Source organism: Sinohyriopsis cumingii, chromosome 5 (genome assembly GCF_028554795.1).
Source record: "Sinohyriopsis cumingii isolate HCF-2022 chromosome 5, ASM2855479v2, whole genome shotgun sequence".
NCBI classification, from domain to species: domain Eukaryota; kingdom Metazoa; phylum Mollusca; class Bivalvia; order Unionida; family Unionidae; genus Sinohyriopsis; species Sinohyriopsis cumingii.
In genome coordinates, this window is record NC_142965.1 from 92698004 (window position 1) to 92712864 (window position 14861).

General features: G+C 39.5%; 1 long non-coding RNA gene across 1 annotated transcript; it reads left to right on the forward strand.

Moving 5' to 3' along the window:
* The first annotated feature begins 3757 nt into the window (after positions 1-3757).
* On the forward strand, positions 3758-14622 carry LOC149799768 (uncharacterized). Its single transcript, XR_016420918.1, has 3 exons — positions 3758-3847; positions 13040-13354; positions 13930-14622. It is a non-coding gene; the product is annotated as an uncharacterized LOC149799768 (long non-coding RNA).
* Positions 14623-14861: the final 239 nt, after the last annotated feature.

The window sequence follows — 14861 nt, forward strand, 5'->3', positions numbered from 1 at the left end:
ACAACAACCATACAACAACACATCGTAGCGGTAATACACAACATGTGCTCGGCATGAATGAACGTTCAAATCACGTCTGCCGAAATAAGTCTACATATCTGTGAATTAAAACTGGGACATTTTAAGCATAAAAAGTACATATAACTAATATGGTCATTCCTAGTTGCATGAAATAGCGCACTTCATGAACAAGATATATATTACGATGGTGCAGTGAACGAGAAATGCCATGCTGTAAACATGCTAAAGTTGACGCTGTTGACTTAAACCAGATATACCGGCATAAATGTAGATACTACAATGACGAAAACCGGAAGGTCTGGTACTGCTATATATATATATAGCACGAGAAGCTACTGGCAAGCTTTCTCACATACCCACATTGGCTGAATCCAAGACTCGAACCCACGCAGACAGAGGTGAGATGGCAATGATCCGTAACGGAGAGCGCTTTATCATACTATCATACAGGTTAAAGAATTTTTAAATCGTACTGAGAGTCGAGCCCTCTAAACGCGCGGGTAAACGGCACCATCGCCTTGCCTGCACACACGAGCCCATATTTCCCATATAAACACACATTACCAATAAATGATGGTACTCATTCGGTGTTATATGATCTCCTCTACAAAAGACACCATTGTTGGGATAGATAGATATGCACTCGTGTGTATCAGACACACTCGCATGACCACCTAGTAATTAATTCTTATGTATATACACAGTCATTACGGATTCCTATGTAAGAAATCAAGGTATATAGAATTAATTATAGAGAATTATTAATCTACACCAGACAGAACGGAAAGTGCTATCTCTGGATTCCTATGGAAGAATGCTTGATAATAGTAAGCAGAATTAATATTTTAATTCGTACTCCACGGAGATTCGAACCCAGGTCCGCGGATAAACGGCACCAATTGCCTTGCCTGCACACACGAGCCCATATTCCTTCACGACTAAGCTCACATCACCAATAAATGATGTTATTCAGTCGGTGTTATATGCACTCGTGTGTAGTTGGGATAGCACTTTCCGTTCTTTCTGGTGTATATTTATAATTTTCTGTAATTAATTATATAAACCTTGATTTCTTACATAGTAATCCGGAACGACTGTGTATATATATGATACTTAACTACTAGGTCGTCATTCGAGTGTGTCTGCTACACACGAGTACATATAACACCGACTGAGTTCTGTCTAGTGTATATTTGTAATTCTCTATAATTAATTATATATACCTTGATTTCTTACATAGGCATCCGGAAATGATTGCGTATATACATGAGAATTAATTACTGTATGATAGTATTATTTGTATTCAAATATTAATTCTGCCTAATGTAATCAAGCATTCTTCTTTAGGAATCCAGGGATAGCACTTTCCGTTCTGTCTGGTGTATATTTATAATTCTCTCTCTCTCTCTCTCTCTCTCTCTCTCTCTCTCTCTCTCTCTCTCTCTCTCTCTATATATATATATATATATATATATATATATATATATATATATATATATATATATATATATATATATATATATACATATATATATATATAGTTATTGAGTGACTTATCAGCAAATTTAAAGATTTATTTAAGCGAAAATGTGTCGGCTGCAAAAAGATATTTTTATTTACGCATGGATGTCATTTTTCTATTCTTTTTGGTTTAAACTGCTTGGTTTCAATGTTCTAAGGCGACGTATCCAGTAAGATTCCTTTTCATTCCTGGATTCGGAACTCCGGTTGGGGTTGTGAGCAATTGCAATAAGTGTTATATCACTGAAAGTGTGGCCACGGGAGGAAAAGTGTTTTGTGACTGACCTTCTGTACAGTTCCTTTGTCATCCAATCAGATCTATGAAGGTTGGTCCTTTTGTGTAGCTTTTCAGTTTCTCCAACATACTGATTGCTACAGATCTTGATGAGAGTGATTACATTCTCTGTTTTGCACATTTTGTTTGGACCATGTATGTTCAGGTTTTGTATATTCACTGTGCTAGAAAATGTCCTGGTCTCTATCATATGTTGACAGGCTTTGCACCTTTTATCGCCACAGGGGCCAGATTGACTAGAGTCGTCTTGGTTAGTGATTGGCGTTAGCTTCGCCCTGACTAGGAAGTCCTTGAGGTTTTTCGGTCTCCAGTAGGCTACCACATTTTGTTTTCTCGGGAGGATTACCTTTAGTGCATCAGACAATTCCACAATTGGTCAGTGTTTCCCGATGATTTTACCTACTTTGGGGTTGTATGGATGGTAGGTCAGGATAAATGGTATCCTATCAGCATTTTCCTTCTCTCCATATTTTATTAGGTCATTGCGGTTGGTTTGATTAGTTTTTCGTTTGCAAGTATGTTTCCCGATTTGCTACGCCTTGGCACAATGTTTAGTTTAAATGTTAAAATTTAGTTTAACAGCCATTAACGTCATGCTTGACGAACCCACATGTGTAAACAGTTACCTACCCCAAAACCAGATGTCGCGACAAGAACGGTTAATTGCAAACTGTATACTTCGCTGAGCACATTTTCATATGCGGTAATTCAACTAATTTGTGGGGATTCACTGTTCCCCAAGTGCGCGAATTCGTACCATTGTGCACGATTCACACAATCTCGCACACTGGTAGCATCTCTGTTTAAGTACATTACATAACAATAAATGACTTGTGCGATAAGTCTCTCTGTTGTTTTGCCAATAATTTATCTTTGTCACGCAGACATTAAACTACATTAATTTCTGATTGGCGGTCATTGTTTAACCTGGACAGGAGCTAGCATTAACCACCACTGAGAGTTCAAAGTGAAATATTTCACCGTTTGACACACCGATAGTGAAGCTTGCAAATTGACCAAACGAGACAAGATAAAATTCAACGTAGAAACTTTGCGTAAAAGTGGGTATTTAACTATGAGCAAAGTACTTCATTATACACGCGAAAAAGATTTGGAGTGTATCCTTGTCTACGATAAGTATCGTTTTGTATCAATTCTTAATCTCTTGTGTCGATATGTGTATCGTTACATCAATATTATCGATGTATCGTTTTGGTTTGAACGAGTATAACGAATATATGTCAACCGATTATTACTAACATAAAACATAATCAGGCAACGACATTGGAATCGCTATTAAATGTCCTGGTTCCACAGTTGGTGAAAACCCAAACAGTATCCATGCGTAAACATTGTTTGTGATCGGGAATAGTTTCAGTCTAACCAAGAAATTTTCTTATTGACGACCGTGTGAGATTATTTGTATATGGTGCAGATCCTATTGAAATATGCACTCCGTAGATGTTGTTCAGGGGAAGCATCATCCAGATCTCATGGCCGGCGTATGTGAGCGCACTTCGAGCTGTTAATCCCACGTTGTAGGCTGAGGTACGTGCCTGTGCCAGTGCTGATAATATAGCGTTTCTCAGCACAGGCGATCCCGCAGCGTTTGCTGTCATATCAGCCAAAATATGCACATCTGTTTCGGCTGACGCTAGTCTGTACACGATAATGTTAACAGTTTCTGCCTCTGTCAGCGTAGCTGTAATTATTGGTGGTGCGCCAGTGTGAAATTCGTTACTCACAGTTGTTCCCGTGTTTCTCCACCACATGTTGTTGGTGCATGATTGCATATAGTCATCGCTGCACATTATCAAGATTAGGATCGTGCTGGCTTGAGGTAAGTAGACATTGATTTCTTCCACGATTTGATTGTTCAGTTAATACTGCGCCGACTTGAATAACGAAAAACCGTTATTTTACAGCATGACTTGTGAGCCTGCTGCATAGTTTCCACCTGCCGTTGGTTGTATTTCCCACGGATTTCCGGAAAGCGTTATGAGGAAGCAGGTACACATCTTCGTCACGCGTCTCTATTTTGTATGAGTGCTTGCATTGAGATTGGTAATGTAAGTGTACTGGTATTTGACGAACTCGTACTCGATGGTGGAATCGTCCACGGGGGTGTCATCGTTCAGCCGAAGGTAATCGGGAGTAAATATCGAATTACTGACGTCACTATGATATAATGGTGTTACAAAATAACATTGTTATTAAAAGGCATTCTAATATTGTTGTTGAGAGTGATTTTGATCTTTTTATACCTTAATCCTTTTTATCCATAATCGGACATTATGACACCAAGAGATGGCGTTGTCATTGTACCTTGTATATTGATGTTTCTCTCAAGATCCTGTACAGTTCTTTCAGATCTTGGGCTGAGTACCGTCACAGTTTTCTTAGGAGCCTGTTTGGCCTGCTTGAAAAGATCGCAACTGAGTTTACTGAACAGTCGCCGTCGGTGAAGACGTATGCACGATTTTGCTGGCTATTTGTTGTGCCACGGCCGTTTCAACGGTGGCGGACAAACTAGTGGCTCCAGCTTCTGCCATTTAAGGGCAATCGGACCTGTTTGGCTTCAATACAGGGAAGTGCTGCTTTCTACGAGGAAAACAATGTGGATACAAATTCAACCACGATTTTGCTTTGTTGTACGAGTGATCGTCTGAATGCTATTATGTCATCTGTGAATATTTTATGTTATCTATTCAAGATAGCGCTGTGTTTCGACAGATTCAACGAACGTGCAGATAATATATGATTATTTTGTTCTTATTATCGGCAGCATCTCTAAACTGATCGGTGAGCCACATTGTAATTTCTGATTTCGCGTAAGTGTTCAGGCTGGGATAATATATGAAGGGATTATGACAAATCTGCATAAGCGACCCCGAAAGCACGTTAATCGCTGTGGAGCAAATCACGTAGGATGCCAAAACGACTGACGACAACGATCCCTCTGCGATCGAGCAGTTGACGAGGAGGCTGTTCACGTCGGTCATGTCAACGGGAAGATCTCCCTCGTACGTTCCATTGGCGCTAAAGACACTACCTGTTCTAAAACCTGGAACGGATCAGATCGAATTTCGAATTAGAAATGGCAAATCCCACGCGATAACCTTTTGCGACAGTTATTCTGGCTCGCAGCGTGGAATAATTGGGTTCAATGTTATGGTCGCGACGGTGTGTCGGTTGTAGGTGATCTGTCTGGAGATTTCCGTGGCGATGTCGTTGATGTTGTATCCGCCTGGCGAGATCGTGATCCTTTGTAGCTGCGTTGAGGCTATATACTAAAACAGATTTTTGCTCGCGATGACGTTAAAGAAGCTGTTCCATATTGCGGCAGAGTTCATGAGCGACCTCGTACGACGACTGTTGGTCTAATTGCAGCGGGGGATTATACCTCACCTTGGATGTGACCGAACGCGAGACAAACCACAAAGTGGTATTGTTTCCAAAAACAAAGATTTCTCAAACAAGGTATTCTATTTAAGCACACTCAACAAAAATGAGCTACTTTAGGTCAGATCCTCGTACAGAATCTGATACTGATCCGACGTCACCAGTTTGCTCTCCAAAATACGATTGAGGATATCTAACATCTCGTTATCGATCTGCATTCAACATTTTCCACGGATTGGAAGAGATCAGCAATTTTAACTGCGAGACGATATCCGCTTGATTTTTGTAATTGAGGTTGTTATTAGTAACAATGACAACAATTCCACTTCCTTCAGTTTTCTCTTCTTGTTAGTCCTGTGAGCCATGATTTAAATCTACCTTTGATACCTGTCGGTTTTACTTGTGATTTCTGTGTAGGCTGTTGTTGTTCAAGAACTTTGTTATTCTTTGATTGGACTCTTCATCCTGTTCATGCATCTCCGTTAACTTTGGTTTCATATGTTTCTCCTGTTTCCTTATCTATTCCGTTTTGGCTTCTTCTTTCTTCCTCATCTCCCCCAGTCTTGCCTCTTCCTCCTTTTCATCCTCTCCAGTCTGGCTTTTGATTTCTCCTCTTTCTTTACATCTTTATTTTCTTCACTATCTAATTATTTTCTACTTGGTTTAGCTAAATAATTCACTATGTATTACACTTTCTTTGGTACGTTTATCGGGTCACTCAGCAGCTCTACAGCGAGTCAATATGAGCTGGACAGAAAAGTCGACCGCGCCGGAGATTCCATGCAGGGTAATCTCAGCATGAACGGTCACAGCATCACCAATCATGACAACGTAAGGTTCCCATCCCTGGATGTCAACGCCGCATTATCTTTGACCACAGGTGAAATGACAGGAAATATTTACATGGGAAGAACAACTTTATGGTTTACCATTTCCAATAGGACAGGCTCTTGTATCTTCTCAGGTCGTCTCGTCAGCAGATCTTGAAGTGGCACTGACAAAATGAATATGATACAAAAAGGTGGTGTGATATCTGGAAATGTATCCGTGGTAGGCCAAGTGACTAGCGATCTCTCAATGGCATCACCTCCATTTGGAACAACATCGCATAATTCCAGACGTGTTGGAATGTATACAGGGCTGAACACGAGAACGACTATAATCTATCACTTTAGTACCTAAATCGTTCTATCTGGATCGACAAAGATGCCAGATGAAATTATACACCAATCGTAGTTCAGACTGTTGAGTGTTTCAGAGTTAACAATGATCGTCATGATCAACTTTTGATCATCGATAATACAACGATTACCTTGTACAGAAAGACATCGACAGAAAACCGAAAGTTATACGGACTTCCCACCACATGGCCGATCACAGATAACAACCAGGTGATATCGTGCTCACATTGAACTCGTTTGGTGGCACAAAATTATAAACCACACGAAGAAACTCACAGGAAATATCAACGTGGTACAGAAGCTAAAACCTCAGTGACGGATTATCCACCCACTATAAACAACGAGACAGCCACGATAATGTACGCAGATACGCGGCGTGTCATAAACAGCTCTGGGCACATTACAGTGTAGAGTTCCTGTATCAGCATCATCGGAATTATCAGACTCTTACCAGGCTTATTAGGTTTTGCCAACCACCTGGTGGCGTCCGATGCAGGTCCGTAGTGGTCCAATACTGCAATTACATCGTATTTCTGGCTTCAGTTGCAGTTACCTGTTGCAGTAGCCATCTGGAAATTTCAAGTTCGTGGGTGCATCTCTGGGACACAGTGCATTCTCACGTGGATGAACTAAAACCGGATAGCAATGTTAATGCTCTTTACGACGTTATCTTTCCCATTTGTTCCACAACGCTTGAATTTAACATAAACTCCACGAGCATGAAGCAGTCCACGTTTAAGTTTACTGCGCTTACGGCAGAACATTCTGATCCTGGGTTAAGTTATTTCCAAATGTGCACACTGGATGATCTAATATAAGTCGATTATTGTAGCATTATCCAACTAATAATATAGATTTCACCAGGGCGGAAATCGTCCGACAAGCTTTCGAACGTTACCAGTTATTTTTCAGTGATGCTTATAGGCAGAATGCGTCCCCTGCTGAATATGACAATCACGTGCTCAAGCAGAATACGGGGATTTATGCAGACATCAACCAAGTGAGAGGTTTGTGTAAGTTATCAGTAGAAAATGCACATGAATAGTGAAAAAACAATGATATCAAACTGTTTCATATTTCAGTTGGACTTATGCGACAACATCAGCTCAGAGATGCCCTAGACAAGTATTTTGCCGTATTTAAATTTTGTAAAGATAGATAATCGACGCGGTTGGCAAAAAGCATCGCAGGAATTGTTCACATGATTATCCAGGAACTAAATCCGAGCATCATAGATACCGTAGTGAATGCCGGATACATTGAACGACGATGATTTGTCGAAAGAAAGACGATGACGCACACAATAAAGATCACGACTGCATGGAAAAAATAGTATCCAAAAGGTGATTTCGCGGAAGTCGAAAACTGCGCAATGCAATCGACAAAAGAAAATTTGACACACCGGTGTCTGATGAGGCCACAGAGGCGTTATTGTATGTGATGATGTACGATAAACATGGACAAGTTGATACAAATCTGGCTGAGGAGGCGTACAAATTTCTTGACAATTTACAGCTGAAAGAGATTTTAAAAAAGTGGAGAATGTTTTCAGGGACGGAGATACCATTCCCAGGTGAAATTTTGCTAATCCACCAGTGGCATCTCAGGAGTTGCCTGAGATAATAAATGATCAAAACACCTACGTGCGGAAGCATAGGTCTATGCTTGTGCCTACTTGTCTGCTTGATGCTAATGCTCCAAATATAATAGCTTACCAAAAAGTGAATAGAAACGGGGACAAAACACCTACTGCTTTTTATCACCTTTACAAATATCACCGCGATGTCAAATATGATCACACAGGTTTAAATGCTGTACATGTGGATTGATCGCATAGGCATTTAGAGCATGCTAACCTGGAAGCGACTCCTGACATGCTAGCAGATCTTGTTAAATTAAATCAGATGACTGAAATAAAAAAAAGTATTTAGTGATCATGGCACTGCTAAAACTAGATCACTAAAAAGAGTTCACGAGCAGAACTATTAAATTATATCAAACGCAGATACAATTTTTAAAAGAGCATCTGTCACAGCTTGAACTGCAGCCGCATAGTTTAGTCGACAAAGAGACAGAAAAATGAAGTCCATCATCGACTTCAATCACATTGACGAGACTTTGTCGGTGGAACAGCGCCACGACCTAGAATCATAGTATCGATCTTACCAAATCATTAACATGGACTAAATTCTACTCTGATCTCATTTTTAGATGGATTGATGATAAGATGTGGATTAAAATTGTGAGAATTAGTACGACTGGTGTAGGGTCAAACAAATTAATTTTAGTCCTAGCAGTTTCTGCAGGAAAGTAGTTGCCTCCAACAATAATTTTTATCGGCATGAAAAAGCTAATAAAACTCATGTACCGAAAGAATGGATTGTACGTGTGCCGGAGTAGGGTTGTATTGGCGAGATGATGCCTCAGTGAATTAGGGGCCCCGAGTGGCCGAGTGGTCTAAAGCGCTCTTCGTTACGGATCACTGCCATCTCACCTCTATCTGCGTGGGTTCGAGTCTAAGATTCAGCCAATGTGGGCATGTGAGAAAGCTTGCCAGTAGCTTCTCGTGGGTCGGTGGTTCTTTCCGGGGTTTTCCCGGGTCCTTTCTGCACCATTAATACTGGCCGCCATGTATAGCCTATCGTGCTGAAAAATGGCGTTAAACCCCATAACAACAACAAAAAGCCTCAGTGAATTAAAGAGTTCTATGTCAATACCAGTTTTATATTTTTTAAATACAATTTCAGTTGGGAGTGCAGTTTAGACATGTAATTTCTAATGATTTAAAAGGTATCCCACAACTTACAACTCGAAAGGAAAGGTTGTTGTTGTTGTTGTTGTGGGATTTAACGCCATTTTTCAGCACAAGATAGGCTATACATGTCGGCCAGTATTAATTGTGGAGGAAGAACCCGGGAAAACACCGGAAAGAACCACCGACCCACGAGAAGCTACTGGCAAGCTTTCTCACATACCCACATTGGCTGAATCCTAGACTCGAACCGCCGCAGACAGAGGTAAGATGGCAGTGATCCGTAACGAAGAGCGCTTTAGACCACTCGGCCACTCGGGGCCCCCGAAAGAAAAGGAGGTGTTCCAGAATATACAGTGCACAAAAATTATTTTATTAAAAACATACTGTGTCCTAACAAATATGCTGTCACAGTATATACAGCAAATACGGTAGTTGGAAAAGCCAGTGATTATTATATAGATACTTTAATTATGTATCTACATAATAATATTTATAACAAGTTCCATTGATTAAGTGAAGTGAGTTTACTTTACTCACAATCGTGACCGCTAGCTCTTGCATGGATAGAATTTGCATAACACATAACTCTTTTTTTGTGCCACCCATTTATTTAATTTCATACCAAAGATGTAACTGGTGTGAGAATACAAAGCAGATATCCTTTTAATTCATAGTAACAAGGCAACAAACACTTCTGCAAATCAGGTAAAAAATAATCAGCGGATGTAATTGGGTTCTGTCAGAAACACTCATGGACATATATGTGATATTTGATTGAACCTTAAATTCACATTTAAATGAAATGGGATCCATATCTCACCCTTTCTTACAAGTCGGCGCATGAGCTATCTAGGCCTGAGTTATCGAGGGAAAGGTGAATGTTGATTCTTATTTAATGCATTTTGATGCACCCTTAAACTCATATAACTCATGATGTCACAAAATACAAAATAACACAGCAGTCACGTGATAAACATTAATTGATTGACCTGAACGAGAAATATGCCTGCACAACTTCAATCTACTTTGTCTGAAGCCGAGACTTTCTTCCACACTTTGCACAATGTGTCCTCTGCTCAGCCCAGCATTATTGATATCACTTGCCTCCATCTTCATGCGACACTTGGTGGCCACAACAATCCTATCACGCTTTTGTCTGAAAATATGAAAACAAAAAGATATGAGTCTAAATGCATTGCAAAAAATCAAGTGAAAATATTTAACTAAAACCTTAATACAAATTTGTGTACAGTACTACTGATGCAACAATCGCGAGACGGAGCCGCATTCAGCATAACCAAATGATTGGGTCTAAATAGCTTTGTATGCTATTGGACCAACAATCGACCACGTTCCTGTCGCCATGATATTTATCGTAGCACCTTTCGTGACCGGAACAGTAAAAGCTTTATGCATAGCCAACCCGATCTATGAACTTGCGACTGGCGATCTACAGGGATTTAGAATCTCAACCACGTCAGACTTCCTGTTCCCAATCATCCAAGCAGTGTAAACCAGACCTCATGTAAAGGAGGATAACAAACCTCTACGTAAATAGAATGTCCCGGAAGTCATTACTCATATCTCCCGCAAATAATTTCTGAACGACGGAGAAAGTTTTATTCGGTACCGTGAAGAACTATAAGAATGGAGGTTGGAGGGGGGGCCTTTAGATTTCTACATCGTAATAGTTTCAGGTATAGAGAGTGTACTACGTCTGATCGTAGGAAGTTCTTTCAGGTATTTGTTCCCCAGAATCTTATGACACACGTACTCTAAGTGGCGCACGAATCTAGTACGGCAGGCCATTTGAGTATTAATACAATGACGATTAAGGTATTACGAGAATGTTAGTGGCCCAGGTTAACAGTGACAAACAATTTGACCTAGGCAAACAATTGATAATGGGGTCTTGAACGTAGTATGTGTAGCGGTGAGATAGGATAGGTCGTGTGACGAATCGGAATTCGTCTCCAGTATCGAAATTACCATTGAATACTCCACTGACGTAGGAAAAGAAGATATAGACCAGATCAATGTATGCCTGGATTTATCCGAGGATCTGCGTACGCAGATCTTGGAGGTTTGTCCCAAAACCCAGACGTGTGTATGGACAATCCAGGCGGTACTGGATTGATTCAACATGAAATCAAGTTGAATACATCATAGACAATCAGGATTGAAGAATATCCACTACCCTTTAATGTGCGGGATACAATCAACGAAGAAGTGGGGAAAAGTTAGCCTTGGAAGTGATCGAACCTTACAGTTGCTTGTACTCGTCCCGCGATGTGTTAGTCTGAAAAAAAGATGGGACAAACCGTTTTTGCATTGACTTTCGGCAACTTAGCAAAATCACTGTGTTTGATTCATAACCAATATCATACATAGAAAGCTTATCTTCAAAGATGGCAGGTCATAGATACATTTCCAAGTTAGACCTTACCAAGGGATATTGGCAGGTAACAATCTTTGGTAATGTCCTCGAGTGAACGACATTCGCGACTCTAATCAGCGATGCACTTAGACAAGAAACTAATAAAAAAAGTAAGATATTTCCTAGGTTTGATTGGATTTTACAGGACACTTGTTCCCAATTTTGCGGCTATTGTCAGCCCATCAACAGACGTGACTAGGAAAGCGCAACCGAATAAAGTTCCCTGGGGTGTGTGCCAGGAAAAAACGTTAAACACTTTGAAACAGAAACTGGCATGCGCATCAATCTAAAAGTTGCCAGAATTTACCAAAACGTTTGTGCTGAGGACTGATTCATCCGATACGGGACTTCGTTCTGTTTTGCTACAGGAACAAGACTGGATGAAATTTCCCATTGCTTATGCAAGTAGGAAATATCTCTCTAGGGAGCAAAACTACTCCGTGATTGAAAAGGAGTGCCGAGCCTTAGTATGGGGATAGGAAAATTCCATCAGTATATTGGAGGGAGGGAGTTTACCTTACGAACGGACCATGAGCTGCTCTAATACTTGAACAAAGCAAAGGTCGCCAACTAAAGATTGATGCATTGGGTGCTATCTTTGCAACCGTATAGTTTCCGAATCAAGGCGATTCGAGGGTCGGAAAATATTGGTACTGATTTGTTAAGTAGAGTGTAATTAGTAAATCATTTTCGTTCAGTACTCAAAACTGGTTATTTTAAAAATGTTTCTGTTCACATTCCGTGATTTTTCTAAAAGTGCTGCTTTTATAAGGAGGGATGTATTGTCAAGGAATTGTATAAATCCCTTTATTAGATACATGTACTCGGGTTTCGTTTTTTGTGTACACTCGAGGGTGATTTACGTATATTGTACAATATTTAGAAAACAGTTCGATTCATTCTATGCTGCACGTGCGAAGTGCTTCCGATTGGAAAAACCGAATACTTCCAGCGCACAGACGATATATGGCTGCATTGTTTGTGTATAAATGCTTTACCGTAAGACTAAAATCTTCACATTACGGAACGTCTTGTCAGTGCTCAGTCTACATAGGGACTTGCACATCTTTAGCTGTAGAGGTATGTGAGTTATTTATTAATTTATCGTGTATAAGTTATAACTATTGTACTACTAAGTTTATTTTTGTATATTTTCTACGTAGCTTCGGCTTACGTAGTATAATTAAAATATTTTATATTTTTTTTTGTGACTTAGCATGAAATGTATGTTAGCAATATGAAGTTACATTTTTTAAGAAATGTTTAGTACCGATGGAATCATATCGGCCACGAGTAGATTCACTTCTGAACATGTTTATTCTTTTGTAATCATTGTGCCGATGCTGTAATCTGTATAGCTTACCGTATATAACGCCATTTTGTGTTATGTCTTATGCCCGTCTCATTTATGTCAGATGTATTTTCAGCTGTAGAGGTGATCGGAGTCGACGTGATACCAGCTGTAGAGCTAACCGTATAAGTTGACTATAGCGGCTGTAAAGCTGAACATTGGCAGCAGTAGAGCTGAGTGAACAGTGTTGCTGGTCGAGTAGCAGGTGATTGGGCGTTGCTGACCGATGGGTGGGCGCTGAATGTTTGATCGACCAAGGAATTGAATGGTGGTTGGTGACTACCTGGAATACTGACTGTTTGATTGACCAGTGTGACTGGTAGCCAAGTGTGCTGGTAACGGAGTGAAAAACTCCGTACAAGTGATCTTTTAGCCCTGTACTAATTTTTGGGTTTGTAATACCCAATGAATTTTTATTGTAAAGATAGTTGGTATGATATATGTCCTTTTGTTTTCATCGTTTTACTTTCTGAGTTAAAAATATTTCATTTTTCACTATTTGACTGAATTTGTTATGAAATTAATGTGAAACATTCACCCTTGCCCTTGTACTGTCTAAGGTCGTTTATTTGTACTTTCATTTGATGCAATATTAGGTTAGTGAGGATTATGTTAATTCGTCCAGTATTTGGATCTTATACACGCACGTATTAATCATACTTCTTTTCTCATTCAAGTCATTCATCATTAAACATTGCATTTGTATCACCATCAACAGTGCTGTCTTGTAAATCCGAAATCCAACCCGGTTATCTTGTTACATGCAGTTTAAGCATTATGTTTTTGGATGCTAAGAAAACCTGTGACCAAATAAACCACTGGACCCTATTAAAACATCTGATGCATGTGTTTCAACCATACCAGAAATCACTCGTTCATTGGTCAAATATTTTTGAAGATCTCCCTATGAAAGTTTTATTATGTAATCTCCCACGGTGTTAAAAACTTGATTTCTCCATATTTCAGATCTGCAAATGCCGAAAGTTACAATAAACTTGTAACTCTCAGAGAATTAAAACACCCGCTTGATTGAGCGCCTGACACTTCCACTATCAACTTTTGAAACATTTGTTTGATACAGCTCGAAATATACCCGTAAATATTACCAATAAAATTTGTACAACTGGCGACATTTGCAGACTGGGTGAGAGATAAAGCCGCCAAAGGGACCAAAATCCGCAAAGGACCAAAGTGAAGGTAGGTGAACCACAGGGCAACGTATGTTCAGTCATCATGTTTAACATTAAAATTAACAACATAGTAAAATGTCTCATTCCTGGAACTGACAACTCAGTACAGGCAGATTTTGTGATCTGCTTTATGTAAAAAAAGAATGTAAACGTTTGAACATTAGCTAAAAATGAACATAAACAGAGAGCCAGAAGAATACATGTTCATATTGTCTAATTGATTATTATCTGACTCCTGTTGTGGTGAAGATCAAATGTTAATGTCTTATTTTCGACTGTATATCGTTTCTTCCACATTTATGTACTTCAGGAACAACTTTTCTTCCCGATATTTAGATACCTATGGGCAGCATGTAAACGAAACCCTGGCTTTAATATGAGTCGTGGCAATTACATATTGTGGATCAGTTGGAAGTTCTTCTGCTCATTAGTAACTTAATATCATTGAAACTTGACTATGGCTCGATTTTGTGTGGTTAGCATGTAAATAATACCTGCCGATGCTTGATTCACTACACAATAAGGGACTTAAGCTCTGGGTACATTAAAAACTTTCCACTAAGAAAACTTTCATGCTGATAAAATTGAACAATCATTTGATCTCACACAAATTAAATGGGCTCTTAAGTATGCTACCAAAGTATCTTCTAATCCATCTCTAAACCATTTATGAACTCTTTAAGGTTCAAATACATAATCTTTTTTGTT